Genomic DNA, 18607 nt, shown 5'->3' on the forward strand with positions numbered 1-18607 from the left:
CACTAAAGTGAGGCTCTGACCCCTAGGGGTGAGTAGTCGCGCTTTACAAGTCCCTTGATTGATTGATGCCTCAGGTCATGTTGGATGCCTTTAAATCTTTAGACACAGACTCTCCCTGGACATGCAACTCAGGGGCTGGAAACTATGAGCGCGCACTAACACAGGTGAGGGACCGTCACGAGACCGGTGTGATGAACCGGAAGACCAAGATTCCCCCCCCTAGACCAGAACAAATCGCACCGGCATCCTCCATACAAAACCACATTTGCCTTTTGAGAATGTACCCATTCTCTGTCCGTATTTTTTACACTTCATAAACACGACATATAAACAATTCACTGTTGTCTCCACATTCATATTGCATAACAGATTCATATATACAAACACAACTATACGTTTAATACAGCAAGACGTTACTAATACAATTGCTCTCCTTCGTGCAAATTCTCATGATCGATTAGGAGCCATGTTTGACCACCTCTCGGCTCCTGGTGGCATCCTTTACAAGGCGGACTCCCCCTCCCTCAAGATAGTGGGCGCTAGGGCCAGCTAGGCAGCTGCCCCCAAAAGAATCATGGATCCTTTCAATATTTCAATAATGTCTGTGATGAAACTAGATTATTACTCTTTCGAAACTTTGCGTTCAGTAGGAGGCAATGGTGGTGAATAATTGGAAATGAAAAGACTTAATTACGCACATTTTGAAGACTGGATGGTTATTATCTTAAAAGTAACAGCCCTGGAAGGAGGAGCCGACATTAGCGTTTGCGGTGCGTGGTGCGACAATCTTTGTTGCCCCCCCCCATTAATTATTTCTTCACGGATTCCCTCCCTATCACCCCTCACATCTCCATAGCGCTTCTCTTACATGCATTTAATGTCATTTGCAGCACTTCTCATCACAATGCAGCGTGTCAGAACACTTTATATCCCACACACACACTATACAATGAATCATAAAGTGTGTAAATCAATGCACAGAAATTGTTCCATGAGGCAATCAGACGGGGACTATTAGGTGTAGATCTCAAATATCACCTGTACAGGAAGGCAGTATGTTTTATGAGTGACTGGTCTGTAGAATCGCAAACTCAGGATTTAGAAAGTAACGCAGTGTGTGGGGTTGGCTTTACTAACAATCATTGATTTCCTCCCAGACTAATGCCTCTTAGCAATGAAAGACTGGGGGGAAAAACAGAAGTCTCTAAACCTATGCCCTGCTGTTTGCGTGCAGCTCGTAGCGCAGGGCGCTGTATGAGGATTGTAATTTATGAACTGCAGTAACAAAAGGCTCTCTGTGACAAAACTCATGAACCCACTGAGCTATCTACAAAAATTACAGTCCTGTGACGTGCAGGTGCTTTACAGCAGGGACATTAACCCTCTGCTCTGCTTTATGATAATTCAAAACCACACTAAACACACCTCTGATCTCGCCAGAAGGTACATTAACCACCAGGGTTATCTTTGCATTTTATAACCACCAAAATGTTGCTGGTCACACAGGGAACTCTGCAGCTGGTGCTTTTAATCCCTTAAGGTATTTTTAAATGCAGCACCCTCGGAGCTCGGCGCCCTGTGCGGTGGCACCAGTCACACGCTATAAAGCCAGCCATGAGAGTAACTTTCTCTTCCAAGGCCTCGAAAAATGATGACAGATGGAAAGTTCTTTCGCAATTAAGATGTGTATACATCCAGTATGTATTACCAGGCATTCAATATGTGTTGACAATCTAGGGATCGCTTAAAGTACTTTTGAGACTTGAGCACATCTTAGCTTATTCGTTACAGCACATTGGGCTGCAGGCTCGAGGCGCTTTCACAGCTGAACTAGCTGCCATGACTGAGCCCTGCTCCCTGACCCTTTCCTTGTCGTTATTTTCTGCACAGAATAAGTACGGAGGTGACGGAGCATATGGGAAGGATATCTTGCTTCTAATTTTGCCGTTTCTAAGCGCTGGAAAATAGCAGGTGGGCGCATGAAAGTGTTTGAAAGCAAGGATCGTGTGCAGTGGGACGTGTGCATACCGTCTTTCTCTGAAATAAATGTATGTATCTGCTATGTACAGCGCTCAGAAGCCCCCCTTGACTGTTCCACGCTTTGATTCAACTTTTTTTTGACCTGGCGTCCTAGGTTGAAGGGAATTTTTATATGTATTTCCACATTTCACGTAAATTATGCTAATTTCTACAATTTACAAGTTGGGAAGAAATTAGAATTTAGTGCAAAGTTCGCTATGTGTGCTCCTCGGCGGATTTTCACTTATTGTGTGAAACTCGTCACACAGACATGCCGTGGAAATGTCTTAAGAGCTCCCAGTGGTGATAACCACTCACTGGCGTAGCTAGGGGGGGGCGGTGGGGGCGGTCCGCCCCAGGCAGCACTATTTTGGGGGCGGCGGCCTTTATAATTTATTTGGGGACACTCACAGTAGTGTCAGTGTCTCCAAATAAATTATAAAGGTCGCCGCCACTGGGGCCCTCACGCGGAAGAGCAAGCACACCTGATTGTAAATTGTGCTGCCTGCAGTGCAGCATGCGTGCCTGATGTACCTTGGGGCAGATTTACAAGAAAGTGACGCATCTGTACAGATGCGTCACTTTCCCTGCGCCACCCTTAGAAACCCTTGCGCCACCATAGATGCGCCGTATTTACAATACACCTGGCTAATCTGGATGAGGACTTAGGCAGTCGTGTGACCCGGAAGTGATTCCAATCACTTCCGGGTCACGCCCCCGGGCCGGCCCGGGACCAATGGGTGAGCCGGGACCAATGGGTGAGGAGACGCGTCTGTCGCGTCACCAAAGTGCGCGACAGGCTCGCCTCCCGATCCAGAGGGGGGCCGGCTCGACCGCCATACTTTTGGAGTGGCCGATGCCGGCCCCGCCGTTCTCTTTCCTTTCACAGCGCTGCAGAAATTCTGTTCGTTTTCCGGTGTCTTAGCCCATGAGCGGCTGCAGAAGCGAGAAGAGAGTGTGGCGTAGCGACCAGAGCTGCATACTTTAGAGCAGGTTCGAGTCTCGGCATCGGGTCAGCATCCTGTGATTCTGGGCCGATCACTCAATCTCCCTGTGTCTAACAACAATGAATGTGTCCTTATGTAATGTTATGGGAATGGTGCAGAAGCAGGGGTGTATATTAGGGGTGGGCAGAATTTGCGAAAGTGACTTTCGCAAATTACCGCGAAAATTTTAAAAATCTCTGCAAACAAGCGGAAATATCGCGAAGATGCGGAATTTTTTTTCCTGCCTGTTCGGGGTATTTTCTGCGTGGTTGCGGCTCGCCAACTTACCCATGCGGTTGCTCGCGGGCGCGGCCATCTTGTTTTCACTCTTCTTGCAGTGCATGATCGCGAGAAGAAAGACGTGATCGCGCGACCAATTACATTACTGCGGGCGCGAACTGTCGCGAGACAGCGCAAATGGCTACCAGCAATCCAACATCTTGTGGAGAACGCAACCGGATCGGGAAAACTTGTCGGCGAATGTGGGGATTCAGGTAAGGTGATCTCGCGCGCGAGAGAAGGTATTATTTTACAGCGCGAGCAAGAAACAAATTCTCGCTAAGCTGCGGAATGCGGAAATTTTGACATTTTCGCACTCTCCGCGGAACGCGAAAATGTCAAATTATCGCAATTTCCGCGAGCGGAACGGAAATTTAGCCCAGGCCTAGTGTATATGGCGAACAGTGACACAGTTTGACTGCTTCCTCCCAGAGAATATTGCGTGTCGGGCATGCAGTCTGAAGGTCAGATGTTCATGGAAAAGGCTTTACGCATGGGCTGTTCCATCTCTAGTGCATTTTTCAGAAGTTTAGTCCCTTTCTGCAGTGTGTTTTTTTACTTTTATATCAGAGGTGTCATCAGTGCTGCTCTAGCTGGACGTTTTCTTTTCTGCTGCCCTCAGAACCCCAGACATTGTAATGAGTGGCTGTCGTGTTTTCATGATTTCATGTTAGACGTTGGCCTTCCATTGGGTCGGTGTGCAGCTTTGGCAGTCCATGGGGTTGAGATTAATTCTATGAGTATGGAGGCAGGTTACCAGCAGACAGCAACTGTCAACGGTGCATTTGCTCCACGACATGTTGGTGAAAAGGAAAGTTCAAGTGAAGATCGTTCAAGCTCTCTGAGGCTATCTGAAGCTAGCATGCAGAATGATGGAGGACAGGAGGAAGCAGATTGTCGCATTGGTCCAGGGGTCCTTGGCGGCATCATAAAAAGGAGCGTATTTTCAGATCTGGGCAGAAGAAAAGAGGCGGCCATTGGAGGATGCGCACAGAGGGAGTCGGAGGGAGGATGTGTTCACTTTTCTCAAGTTGATGATTAAAAATGGTCGGTCCTAGTGACAATCGCTGGTAAGGCAGTGGGGATTGCTTTATGCTATTATGGGGTGACCAGCCATCAGCTGACGAAATGTAGAGGAGGTCAGTGGAAGGGTGGGAGACAGGGAAAGACGGGGGCCAGAGGGTGAGGAGGCCAATCTCATTGCCTCTGTTGAGGGGAGTTTTGTAGTCGCTGCCTGAGGTCTGTATGGGCGAAGGGGAGGTGGTATTATTCTCAATGGCATGTTTTTGGGGGGCATTTCGCGTGTCAGGGTTGAAAAAGAGAGTGGTTTGAGACAGAAGGAGGTGGTGGTGAGGAGCAAAGCGGTTGAAATGCAGGCGTACAAGTCTACAACCAATCGGAAAAGTAGATGTCCAACCATCGGAGGTGATGAAGAGGACGTATCCCTTACAGCACAGGTCCAGTCTACTGTGGTTGTGGTGGTGGTGGTCAGGATACATCCCACGCAGCACAGGTCCAGTCTACTGTGTTGTTGGTGGTGGTGGTGAAGACGTATCCCATAGCACAGGTCCAGTCTACTGTGGTGGTGGTGGTGAGGACGTCTCCCATGAAACAGGTCCAGTCTACTGTGGTGGTGGTGGTGGGGAGGACGTCTCCCATGAAACAGGTCCAGTCTACTGTGGTGGTGGTGAGGACGTCTCCCATGAAACAGGTCCAGTCTACTGTGGTGGTGGTGAGGACGTCTCCCATGATACAGGTCCAGTCTACTGTGGTGGTGGTGGTGGTGAGGACGTCTCCCATGAAACAGGTCCAGTCTTCTGTGGTGGTGGTGGTGGTGAGGACGTCTCTCATGAAACAGGTCCAGTCTACTGTGATGGTGGTGAGGACGTCTCCCATGAAACAAGTCCAGTCTACTGTGGTTGTGGTGGTCAGGATACATCCCACGCAGCACAGGTCCAGTCTACTGTAGTGGTGGTGGTGGTGAGGACATCTCCCATAGCACAGGTCCAGTCTACTGTGGTTGTGGTGGTGGTGGTCAGGATACATCCCACGCAGCATAGGTCCAGTCTACTGTGGTGGTGGTGGTGGTGAGGACGTCTCCCATGAAACAGGTCCAGTCTACTGTGGGGGTGGTGGTGGTGAGGACGTCTCCCATGAAACAGGTCCAGTCTACTGTGGGGGTGGTGGTGGTGAGGACGTCTCCCATGAAACAGGTCCAGTCTACTGTAGTTTGGTGGTAGTGAGGACGTCTCCCATGAAACAGGTCCAGTCTACTGTGGTGGTGAGGACGTCTCCCATGAAACAGGTCCAGTCTACTGTATTGGTTGTGGTGGTGAGGACGTCTCCATTGAAACAGGTCCAGTCTACTGTGGTGGTGGTGAGGACGTCTCCCATGAAACAGGTCCAGTCTACTGTGGTGGTGGTGGTGAGGACGTCTCCATTGAAACAGGTTGAGTCTACTGTGCGAGTGGTGGTGGTGAGGACATCTCCCATAGCACAGGTCCAGTCTACTGTGGTTGTGGTGGTGGTGGTCAGGATACATCCCACGCAGCACAGGTCCAGTCTACTGTGGTTTGGTGGTGGTGAGGACGTCTCCCATGAAACAGGTCCAGTCTACTGTGGTTTGGTGGTGGTGAGGACGTCTCGCATGAAACAGGTCCAGTCTACTGTGGGGGTGTACTATAGGTGGTCCATGGGCAGTCCCATGCAACCAGTGCTTTAAATGGGCAGGTGCTGTTTGGTACTGAGTGCCTGCACCTCTAAACTTTGACAGGGAGAGTACATGCACTTCTCAGCACTGGTGCACTACATTTATTGAGAGGGTACCTGCACTACTCACACTAGTGCACAACTTTTAACAGGACCGTACCAGCACTTCTCAGTTAAAAACAGGTGCTCCAGATAATAGAGCACTTACACTTTAATATTTCAATTTCAAGCATTACAAGCAAGTCTATCAATGTAAATTCTAATTCAGACCCAAAATAGTTCTTTGTATTCAGCGAAAGGCAGTTCCTAAGCGAATAGGACCACCTCTTGGCATTGTTCTGATTGTTGTCTCAGTTAAATAATCTGCTCTTGACAATAATGTTACAAATGGTGTAGTTTATATATTAAGAGTGCTTCCCACTTTCTTATTAAAACTTTGAACGAGAGGCATTTCATTAAATATTTTTCAAATAGAAATATACCAGGTTTTTGGGTGGTGGGGAAAAGAGGTAGGTGGTGGGCTGGGCCGCTGGGGGGGGGCCCCCCTCTATGTACTTTTCATTACGCCACTGCATCTTCCCTCCCAGCAGGTGACCTCCGGGCATGTGGAGGGATGAATATGTTTCCCCTAAACTCGTTTAATTTTCCCCAGACCCGGTCCAACTTCTGAGGGCAACCTCTATTTTTTTAAGCTTCCGCTTTGGCAGTCATGCACCAATCTATATCTCGCTTCCATTCAGCCAGAGTAGGCGTCTCCGCCACCCCCCATCTTTGAGCAATATTGCGTTTCACAAGCAATAATCCCATGGTAGTGCAGAGCTGCTCAGCATGATCGAGATCAGTAGGTTCCCACACATTCAACAGGCACACCGTAGGAGACAGTCATACTGTATCCCCATTTGCTTCTTTCAAACTTGTGATTATTGCACTCAAGAATCGTTGGATGAGTGGACACTCTCAGATAGTGTTTAAGAAGGTGCCATTACCTTCACATGCGCTTCTACACCCCGCATCCTCGAGCCTCCCCATTATAACAAGTGCAGTACATGTAATATATGACCTGTGGAGTATTTTTGGTTGAACAAGTCGCAGTCTTGATGATATTGCCACCTCCCGAGGCAACGCAAGCACCTACTTCCAGTCTTCTTCACCCAAAGCCCCGACATCTGCCTACCACCGTTTCCAGAGACTAAGCAACGGGTCTGGTAGGTTAGTGATGATTTGTTTACATGTCAATGAGATGGCCTTGCTCTCCATATATTTAGAAATTAGCCTATCCTCCAGAGGAGATGCCTCCGGCAAGTCTTCCCCTCATTGCTACCCGTCACTGGCATACTCGCTGGTGGGGTGCAGTTCACTAGTCTAGTTGTCTGCATGTCACAGCCACTCCCTGAAGGCAGGTTTGCACGCACACTACACCCATCCGACACAGGCGTCACAGGCCATGTGACTCCGCCAACATAAGGGCCCGACGACGTCACATTCTCCTCTGTCCGTGGTGACTGGATGACGGATGCCATGCTTCCCAATCATAACGGGCACAAGAGTTTTGTTGCGCACAGGGTTGGTGAGATCCCAGGCCTGCATACAGCACGGGCCGATCACCATGTGGCGCTGACTGGGGTTGCACAGGGTTAGTTGCACCCGGCACATTGCGGCAGGCACAGGCCCCCCGCCATGGGACGGTGACTTTGAGTGCACTGAGTCAGTTGCACCTTAAGCTGCTGAGCGGGTGGGCACCCTGCGATGATGCCCCGACCCGGCGGTCCAGGCAACTCAGGTTTCGTGTGTCCTGCTGGACTGCTGTGTAGGCCAGAGCCAGCAGGCAGCGCGGGCCTTCCGCCGCATGGCCTCGCTTCCTGGTCACAGACTTAGTGGCACCCATTGGGTTGATAGGGTGTGCAAATGACACACAATTGATGTACGTAATGCTGAAGAAATGAAAACTGGTGTTCAGCCTGCGATGTTGACGGGTGCACTGGTATGTCCTCAGCCATGGAGTATTCAAGACCCAGCAACACACGTGAGACCTGTTGGCCTGCGGAGCGTGGCTGCATGGTGTGGAGGGTGCCATGTCCGCGCCCCCTGGCTGGTGGCTTGTAGCAGCACATGGTGGGACATCCAGTCTACACACCGGTGGCAGAAGGTGAGCAGTGAGGCCTGGGTATGTATGGGCGGGCATGCTCCGTGGGCAGCGGGTGCCTTTGTGATGCCTCTGCCTTGGTGTGCATGGGCGGTCAGGCACTTTTGTCTTGTGCGAGTGTGTGTACTGGGCAAGTCATGTATCTGGACTGTGTTTCAGATGACGGCTCTGACTCAGATGTGTTACCATATGGACTGCACTACATGCACGCAAGTGGTTGGAAACACACCGGTGGCAGCAGGTGAGCAGTGTGGCCTGGGTGTGCAGGGGCGGCTCCTTCTCTTCTTCTCTCTCTCTCTCTCTTTTCTTCTCTCTCTCTCTCTCCCTCTCTTCTTCTCTCTCTCTCTCTCTCTCCCCCTCTCTTCTTCTCTCTCTCTCTCTCCCTCTCTTCTTCTCTCTCTCTCTCTCTCTCTCCCCTTCTCTTCTTCTCTCTCTCTGTCTCCCTCTCTTCTTTGCTCTCTCTCTGTCCTTTCATGTGCGCAGGACACACCTTCTCATTATGTTTAGGTCTCGCGCCTAGCGTTGCAGTGTGCAGCAGTGCTCGTGCAGCGTGAGACCTTATGTAGAGGGTTTTGAAATGCCAGCAGCCATTGGGTTTTGCGTGTTTTTTTTTTTAAAAAGGCACGCAATTGGGCAAAGGCGGGCGCATGTCCCGCCTTTGCTCCGCCCATTTTTATTTATTACTGTGGTTTCATTTCGGCACAAGATCTAGAATACAGGAAACGAAGCAGGCAGGGACCGTCAAATAAAACATGCGCATGCCCGTGGTGTTTCTTAGAACAGATCTGCTGCAGACACGTATGTAACTGGAGACAGAGAGGACGCTGCTGCTGTGTAGTGCCGTGTGCGAAGGATTGCATGTCCTACATTAAATCTACTGATTAATAAGGCCTCCTCTGTTTGTACACCTTTCCTTCCTTCCTTCTGCCCACTTAGAAGACGGTCTTCTAGTGCCGGTGTCTTGCCCTGAGTTGCGATTTAAAGGGGTCCGACACTTACTGTGTCTCCTCCCTCTGCTCCGGCTACAGCTCCTCTCTCTGTGTGTGGCACACGACCATAGCGCCCTGCCTGACTAGAAAGGATGCACAGGAGTCCAGGTTTCCGCTGGCATCCTCGTTGCACTGGTGCACTTTGTGGAGACTTTTATTTTTAATTTGACTTTTACAGCGCCTCCCTTGCTGTACCACAAGAGATAACAACGCTGCTCCGGATGACATTATCCAGCCGTGAGCCAAAGCATCATTCGTCCAGTCTTACCTTTTAACTTAATTTCGGCAAATGAAAAAATAGGTATCTGCGTACAGCACTGCTGCAAATTTCGGTTGCACTGCAAGGTTCATTAACATTTAAATATTTCCTCTTAATATTGTGATGGCGAATGTTTTCTTTTGTTCAGGTATTTTAGGGTACATCATGCATAAAAATAAACTGAGATGAGAAAGATCAGTCGGGGGGAAAAATTAAATATACATGCAGCAGCAATGTCTGAAGCAGATCATTTTCTAATTTACCTTTCTGTCACTTGGTGGTATTTTTTTCTGCCTTGAGAGAATTTGGCTTTGATCACTCGTCATATTACATAGTTCATGAATTAAACAGCTGAACAGGGCACACCTGGCATCTTATGAATATTATTAAGGAATTCAGTGGTGAAATAAGTGCGCTGACACACCGGTATACTAAACTGTAACCACCTTGCGGCAGGGATATTGTCCATGAATGATGCTTCGTTCTTTACAGTAGCCTGATTTTATTTTTAAACAGTAATTTTACACATGCATAAAATAATTTTTTTAGAATTGTCAGCCATTTACCTTTGATTCCAATTACGATAAAACCGAACACATTTGAGCCCAACTGTTGTATCATTTCAGCTCTGTTATTCGAATGAAAATGTGCTTTTCCAAAAGCCTCATTTAAGGCAGGAGTTTGTCTATCTGTCTTTGCCTTTCACCTCTTGGTATATTAACAGACCCTGCTGCCTCATAAGTGTTTTATGTGCTACACAAATTAGTTTTTGGCCCTCCCATCACTATGTTCTGTCTTATCAGCGAATCTGAACCGTTTTCTGTAGGAAATACAGAAATATGGCATGTGCTGGATGCCTCTCCTACATTCAGCACATTGCTCTTCTGCTCAGCTGTGCCTAAAGGGAACAAAAGGGCTGACAAAACCTATTCACATATGCAATTCTTGGATTTATGCACGTGAGTGCTAAACAATCTCTTCCATGAGCAGAGACGAAATATTCAATGTCAACAAAGTCAGAAGTGGTCATCAATTCCAGAGTCAGGTACAGCTGTGTGAGTGACATGAGACCACTATGGTATCAGGAGGCGAAGGAAACTGACATTAACATGTGGAATCGGGGACACATAATAAATATAGAGTAGAAAATGGTTGGGCGGTTATAGAGAGATCCTTCTACAACATACTGGGCTATGGTAACTTATAGAAGCTATTTTATGGGTAGGCCTGGGCTAAAATTTCGTTCCGTTCGCGGAAATTGCGATAATTTGACATTTTCGAGTTCCGCGGAGAGCGCGAAACTGTCAAAATTTCCGCTTTCCGCAGCTTGGCGATAATTTGTTTCTTGCTCGCGCTGTAAAATAATACATTCTCGCGTGCGCGCGATCGCCTTACCTGAATCCCTGCGTTCGCCGACAAGTTTTCTTGATCAGGTCACGTTCTCCATGAGATGTTGTATTGTTCTTAGCCATTTACGCTGTCTCGCGACAGTTCGCGCCCGCAGTGACATCATGCGTCACGCGATCACGTCTTTCTTCTCGCGATCATGCACCGCGAGACAACTCAAAACAAGATGGCCGCGCCCGCGAGCAACCAGATGGGTAAGTTGGCGACCCACAACCATGCAGAAAATCTCGCGAACATGTGGGAAAAAAACTTACGCATCTTCGCGATATTTCCGCTTGTTTGCGATAATTTTAAACATTTTAGCGATAATTTGCGAAAGTGGATTTCGCAAATTCCGCCCACCCCTAGTTATGGGAGACATTAAATCCAACCCGAATAGCATGCTTTTGTTACCTGTGAGTTAGCATCATTGATAAAAGATTATATCCCCAAACTTCACCCCCAACCTCTGTCATCATACAGCGACCATACATTAAAAAATAATAGACAGTGTCCCTGTTACTTGGATATAAAGTGTACAGACAATGCCCTGCAGTAACACTCAATGGAGGCGATCCGCAGAACCATGCTCAGTACGGGGAACTTAAGTCGCATCGCTAACTGTGGAATGGGCACATGCTGCTCGGTAAGACGAGGGCTGATTTATCATACATACTTACACCAATGGATGCCAATGAAAACAGACACATAATGCATTTCAAAATAGTTATTTTATTATGATAATGAATCATCTCATGATGCAATCAGTAAAACTTAATTTGCTTTACCTATCAGGGCTCAGTACAGTCGAACTTTTGGCATCATATTTTTAGGTCAACACAGCCCTTCATTTCCCTAGTGCTTGGCCTCCAACAGCACAATCTAAAAATGGAGCCACATTGTGACAGACATTAGGGACGGCGGTGGCATGTGTACGTGTACCCATAGGGGACACGTCGGGTACCCCAAATTAATTTCACCATGACACAAATACACCAAAAAATACCACCCCACACAATTCCACAACTAACAATTCCAAATCCAACCCTCATAATTCAACTCCACATCTCATACACCCACAACAATCCAAACAATAAGACATAGGTAAAAGACATTATCATTTGCAGCGCCAATAGCTCTAACTCTCACAAATGCGAGACCTATTGCATTGCAAATGCTTGTTTTTGTCTTGCAGGCTGTGACCTACGGACTGTCCCGCGGGGAGCCGCCATGTGTCTTCATTTCATTTCGGTGTTCATTTTAATAAAGTTTTATTTGTTGCTTTGAAAGTGAATGTGTGATGCTCATTTCTGTGACGACACATGCATTTCAACTGTTGTGATTGTGCGACGTCATGCAGAATATTTTGTACATGTTTTTGTGTAGCTGATGTGGCATGTCTTTGGGAGGGGGTGCCAGGGAGGGGTGGTCCTGGGGGTGGTGTTGGTAGGTGTTGTGGCACTCTTGGGTGTCCGGGCCACATGATGGGTGGCTCCATGGCATCTGTTGCCCTTCCCATGTGGCCCTGGGCTGGTGTCCCTTTTGTGGTGCTGGCTGCCGTTCGCCTTAACATCAGGTCAGAGCAGGTGTAGATTTCCAGCTGCTAACGCGCCTTATCGCCGGTTTTGTTTTCTTATCGCCGATCTGTCTGGTCGTTGAGAATAGTGTGGAGTGGTGTGGTCGCGGATGTGGGCACGGGAACGCCCACTCTGCATCTCATTACCGATAGTTGCGGGGATCCTCTGTGACGATGTTTTTTGCTGCTGCTATCGTGGGTAAACTGGTGCTGTGGGCTGTTAACACCACCTTGTGAATGGGGAGGTAAATTTATCACGACTTTGGCTGCGATGAAGTGCCGTTAATTCGGCGATAGCTCCTTGTGAATATGGCCCAGAGTATTTCACGCACCAGGCTCGCCTAGAGGCCAGAAGGGCTGAGGCAAAGCGAGTTACACATTGGCAGCTCTTCTGCAAGGTCAAGAAGAATAAGGCAGAGTCATTCTAATGCCAGGCTCGCCTAGAAGAGGCCAGGAGGGATGGGGTGAAGTCAGTTACCTGCGCCGCTGAACGGCAGAAGGCTCAGAAAGGGTGGATGACATACCGGGCCTGCCTTAGAAAGGGCAGGGGGTTCCATCAGTGAAGTTCAACCCGTCACGTGTCAGGCTCGCCTCGGAACAGCAAGAAGGGTTGGGGAGCTACAGTTGAGTCTATTGAACGGTCAGGAGCGCAGAGTACGAGTTATTTAAACGTCAGTGGTGCCTGACATCTGACTGACTCACCCCCAGCTCTCCTGCTAATCCTGAGGCACCAGCTGCCGGGGGTCTTGGCTAGAACACCCCATGAAGTAAGAGGTGAAGAGGCTGTGGTAGAAGGTCACAAACTCGTTCCTCCGTGGACTGAGGCCCCGTGACCCGCCAGCACACACGAGGGGGAAATCACAGGGGTGGGGGGGGGGCTGGGTGCTGCAGGCCCAGGGCGGAGACTGGGATGGGGAGGGGGGGGGTCACCCAGGCAGGCACAGGGACCCCGCACGTCCGCCGACCTCATGCCTCTGCCTCCGGGTCCCGGGGACATTCCACTCTCAGGGGTACCAGGGGTTACTGCCGGGGTGTCCGTGGGAAAAGCCGTTTTTTCAGGGGCTCTATCTGGGTCTCATCTGAAATGTAGTAAGTGGTCAAGGGAGAGGAGCAGGGAAAACAGGCACCCCCCCCCCTCCCCTCCCACCAGCTTCAAAGCGCCCACGAGCCCCTAACCATCAGTGCTTGGATAACGACAGCGCCACCGCGGGAGCAGAGCGCGCGACCCACAGGGCCTTCCATCGGCACACCTTTCCATCAAACCCAACTTTTTTTTTTTTTAAAGAGCCCTTAATTCTCAGGGCCACTAGAGGGCGTGCCTCACTAGAAGGGTGTGTACGCCCTGCACTCCACAGCTTCATTGCCATAATGAAGAGGCTTCTAGGCGCTTTGGACTTTCTCGTGCATGCTTTTGGGGCATGGAAAAAGCTACCAACCCCCATAAATATTTTAGCAGAAACCAACAGATAAACAAATACGGAGGTGGTGATATATAGCGGCGTCCGAGTGTATTCGAACGGCGCTGCAATAAACTAATTCATCGACCAAAGTTTGGGTGGGTTTTTACGACTGCTATGAGATAAAAACGTGCAGGATGACGCAGGGCGCGTCCTCCCTTGCACGTGGATCACTGGTGCTGGAAAGAGGATTCACCACGATGGAAGGTGCAAGCGGTTCACGCTCAAATGCCCAGAACAGTATAGCGAGCTGCAGAATGCCACATTCAATGAGCATCGCACTCTGATAGTGAGACATGGCATCGCCAGCTGTGACCTGATGTGAACCAGGAACCCCGGCGGCAGGCAGGAGCTGCATCCGCAGGCTCGAGCCGCCCATGGGTACAGGGCGAAGATGGGGGATGGATGGGTTGGTGGACGGATGGACGAAGGATGGATGGATGGATGGATGGATGGATGGATGGATGGATGGGTGGGTGGTGGATGGATGGATGGATGGATAGATGGATGGATGGATGGATGGAAGGAATGAAAGGGTGGCTAGATGGAAAAGGACAGATGGATGGATGGATGGATGAATGCATGGATGGGTGGATGAATAGGTGTGTGAGTGGGTGGGTGGGTGGATGGATGGCAAAGTGACCAAGTGTATGTTGCAGGAGCAAGTTTCCATGGCCGACAGGCTCTGGACATTGTAATGCTGTAGTTTAGAGGACGCACTTAGAAGTCTGTGGCTGATGGTGGCTCTTGTGCATCCCTCATAATTGGTCATTAGATGGGAGTTGCTAAATGACAGTGACCCCTGAAAAATGTGTCCAGAAGGACTTGAGATAGGCAACACCTCGAGTGTGCCCACCCACCCATATAACGGAGGGTAAAACTACAGCTCCCATCATGGGCCCAGAACTCTGAATGTCAATCATCCTAGGACCGGTTTCGGGGTAACACCCCTCATCAGCCGGGCTAGCTTGAATCTTGTGGCGCAGTGAGCATGGGACCAAAGTCTCGGCATACCCTTCCCACTTAGGGCGACAAAAGCAAAAAGAACAGATGATGTATGGAATACTGAACAAATGAAACGTTCACCCCAGTCCCAGATATGGGTTTAATCCATTGATGAGGGGTGATAACCCGAAACTGGTCCCAGGATGCTTGTTTCCGGTCTATGGAGGGCCTGGCCCGTGCCAGTCAACGCTGCTAACAAGTAGTGGGCAAGCCCACAACAATTAACACTAGTGTTGTGAAGTCGTTACTATAGTCGTATTGTATTGAGTACAAGTACATTTTAATTGAAAATGTCGTTTCATTCCTCGACCATAAATATCTGTCCATGCAGGTGAGTACAAAGTGGGGTGTTATAAATACCACGACGGAGCCCTTGTGATGAAAGGTCACTTGTGGTGAAAGGTAACAACAGTGACGTCTCCTGCACGTGAGGATTGTCCCCTGCCAACAGCGGGGTGCATTGTGGGGGACATGCACGTGGCGCGTGGGCTACCAATACCTATATGATTATACATATTTCCACCAACACCTCAACATTTAACACAAACGGGCGCACAGCGGTGACGTCTCCAGGTCTTCAGCGCCAGGCATGGGATGCAAGCCCTGTCCCAGAGCGATGCTAACTGCGCCCAGGGACCTCTGCGATCCGCCCGTGTGTGTGACCCGACGTGCACCGGCATTAATGGACCCTTGTGATTGGAAGCACGTGCATTATTGGACGAACCATGCCAGAGGGTGATAGCCTGGACACCCGCGGAGTAAACATAGCACTTAATACGAGAATCAGGGCGGATAGGGCTATTAAAGTCTTGATGACACGGGCTGCCTGGAAGGGCCGGGCCCTGGCCAGGGTGCTGAACCCCAGACCTCGGCCGGACGAGGCTGCTGACAGCTCCCCCAAGCTCTGACAGGCGCACATGGCCCGCCCGAGCCAGCCGTCCCAGAAACTCAATGCCGGCTCAGTTCCTCCTCTGCACGCCTCCGTTTCTTGCAGCTGTTTATTCATTTAACTGTTGTATGTCTAAAATGTGTCAGGAGGAGCGCAGGTGGGAAAGGAGCCCTTGTGATGGAAAGCCTGTGGCCTCTGACGTCATCCTCCAAACCCAGGGCCCCATCCTTGGCTCATGTGATGGACATGTCTTCGAGCCCTTATCTCTGTCCGTAAGAAGTAAACCTGTGAATATTCCACACCTTTTACTTAATGAAAACAGAGACATCACCCCCAGAAGGGGTTCACTTGTCAATCAGGGCAGGAGGTGTTGATGTGTGGGAAAGCCAGTGGAACACGCCTTAATCTGGGTGGGACATCATACCACTAAAGGTTTCTTTTTTTTGTGAAAGGCATCCAAAAATACAGGTATAGTTTGTATAAGTGACCACCACCCCTCTGGCCACAGAATGTACCTCCCCTGGCTGCAGTTTCCCTCTCATATGCAGAGGCGGCCCATTGGCGGAGGCCGCCTTGGCTTGACTTCAATGGGAGTCTGGAGGGGTCTTGACTCCAGAGAGGTGTAAGCATTGTACTTCAAACAATTCTGCTTTGTTTACAAGTGCTTGAGGCCAGGGGGAGGACAAAACAAGTGTAAACTGCCCTTGATGGAGGCATGTGGACACTGCCCACAGGCCCAGGGCTGCATGAGAACAGAGGCAACCCCTCTTCCCAGGCCCTTCTGGGGCTTGGCCTATGGGAGCAGGCAGGTAAGCAGCCTGGGAAACCCTAATTCCAGTGTTTTAGACACTGCACCCCAGACACCCCCTGCAGAATGTATGTGCACATCTCTAAAGCTATTTGTAAGAATTAAAGGCTTTAAAACTAATTGAGATAAGTTAAAATGAGTGGATTAAGGGCGGGCGAGATCCCCCAAATAGGTTTGAGATATTGCGTCCATAAGTTCCAATGGGAGGCCTACAAGAAGCACAGTAGGCAGGATGGCTGACTATTGAAACTGTCAACAGAGCTGAGTCTTAAAGTAACAGAGAAGCCCCTTCACTGTGTGGGACCCACCCTGGCAGCCATGTTGATGAATCTACCCTAGTGCAGACATGGAGGCTCCCAACTCTTTGCCTTGTAGGGCTCAGCTGCAGGTCTGGGCTTCCATGCGGCTCCAATGGGGGTCAGCAGCTACCCCTGGGTAAGCAGTGTTTGTGCAGTAAAGGTGACTTCTCTCCAGAACCTATAGCTGCTGAGTGGATCTCTCATGGTAAAGAAATGCTGTGCACACGCATGTGCTCGGGGGTAGCTAACGTGTGTAGCACACTGCGGGAGATCCATCGTCAATGCATGCACCATTCCTATGGTCGCACATGTATGTAGTCTCATAATATGGACTAGTCTAACAGTAGACACTTGTAGGCGCTGGAGTTGTGGAAAACTGGTCGCCAAGGCTGACAGGCCTTAGCAACAGCAGAGGAAGTGGAGAACATCTGTGTATTCCACTAACTTGACCAATGCCCTCCTTCAAGGATGCGACTGGATAGGCCCAGGTGCCGTTGCCCCTTTACCCACTTCTCAGCCTTACCTTTCGCGCCTCTGTAATGTTTCTCTACTTTTGCAGTTTGAGGCCTATCTATTTCCTTTGATCAAGTGTCCAACATCTGCTAATATTCTGGTTAAAACATTACATTCCCTCCATGAGAATTTATAAGAAGGTTTAATGGTGAATCATTTTCCTCCGCCCTCCTGTATTGTATACTGACCTCTACTTCTAGGCGAACTCAACCAACGAAAGCGCTTGACCCACGCGGTGAATTTATTCCCAATCATAATATAAACATATCTTTTATATGCATTACTCTCCTGTTCCCTCTGATACTTATGCGTACAGTATTACAGCATCTGTTCGTGTGATATGAAATGTAAACAGTTCTTCGCTTTAGGACGCCATCTCTTAACTTCTTCAGCCCACCTGCATCCCTCTTGGGATGTGGCCTTGGGCGCTGGACGCGGTGCGCTGTGGAGGCCCTGCACGCTGGGCACAGTGGTACCCCGCCCTGCTGTTACAGCTGCTTGTCTCCATCCTTTTACCCTATCAGGATCCCTGCATCCCCATGGCCTGGTTACATTGTCCAGTTCCTCTCAGCCCACCTGGTGTGATGCTCACGAGTCGCAGCTCGTGTCTGGCGCCCATGAAGAACTCAGCGATGATCATTCACTGAATGAAAAAGTGAAACATCTGTAGAGGATGTCTCTAGAGACTGATACACTTCAAGGCGCTTCCTGGTTTGGAAGCGTGGTGCGTGGAGGAGTCAGAAGAGATGGGTCTCAAGTACTGTTCAGAAGGTGCAGGGATTGGTGTCGGTGCAGGCAGTGATTGTGAGGGTACACCCCCACTGTGGTCCATGGACAACCAACCCTCCCTCCTTCCTACAGCAGCTGGGTCTGCAGGTGGGTGTCTTTGGTGAAATGAATGAATGAATGAAGCATTTGGACTTGCCCGGTTCCGCCCTTTCCACTGACGCAGTTGTGGGTGAGACAGAAGGCTTTGAAGGTGACCTTGGCTTTATAGGAAGCCGGCCTCAGTTTTTCAAGGAAATGGAGGTGAAGTTCCCAAACTTCCTTCAGCATTCCTTGAAGAGCCCCTCGAAGCCCCTCAGAAAGGGTCGGGAAGCGCCGACATTTTCCAAAGTTGAGTCACTTTGTATCCACGTTTGTAGCTGTCGGCTGAACCGCTGCTGTTGCTGTGACAGGGCTTTGAGGGGAAGGGGAGAGGGCCAGGTGGTAGAGGGAGAGGTGATGGGGTGATGTGACCCACGATATAGAGTCGTGACTGACTGAAGCCGACTCTCCGGGCCTTGATAC

This window comes from Triturus cristatus, chromosome 11, assembly GCF_964204655.1.
Source record: "Triturus cristatus chromosome 11, aTriCri1.1, whole genome shotgun sequence".
NCBI classification, from domain to species: domain Eukaryota; kingdom Metazoa; phylum Chordata; class Amphibia; order Caudata; family Salamandridae; genus Triturus; species Triturus cristatus.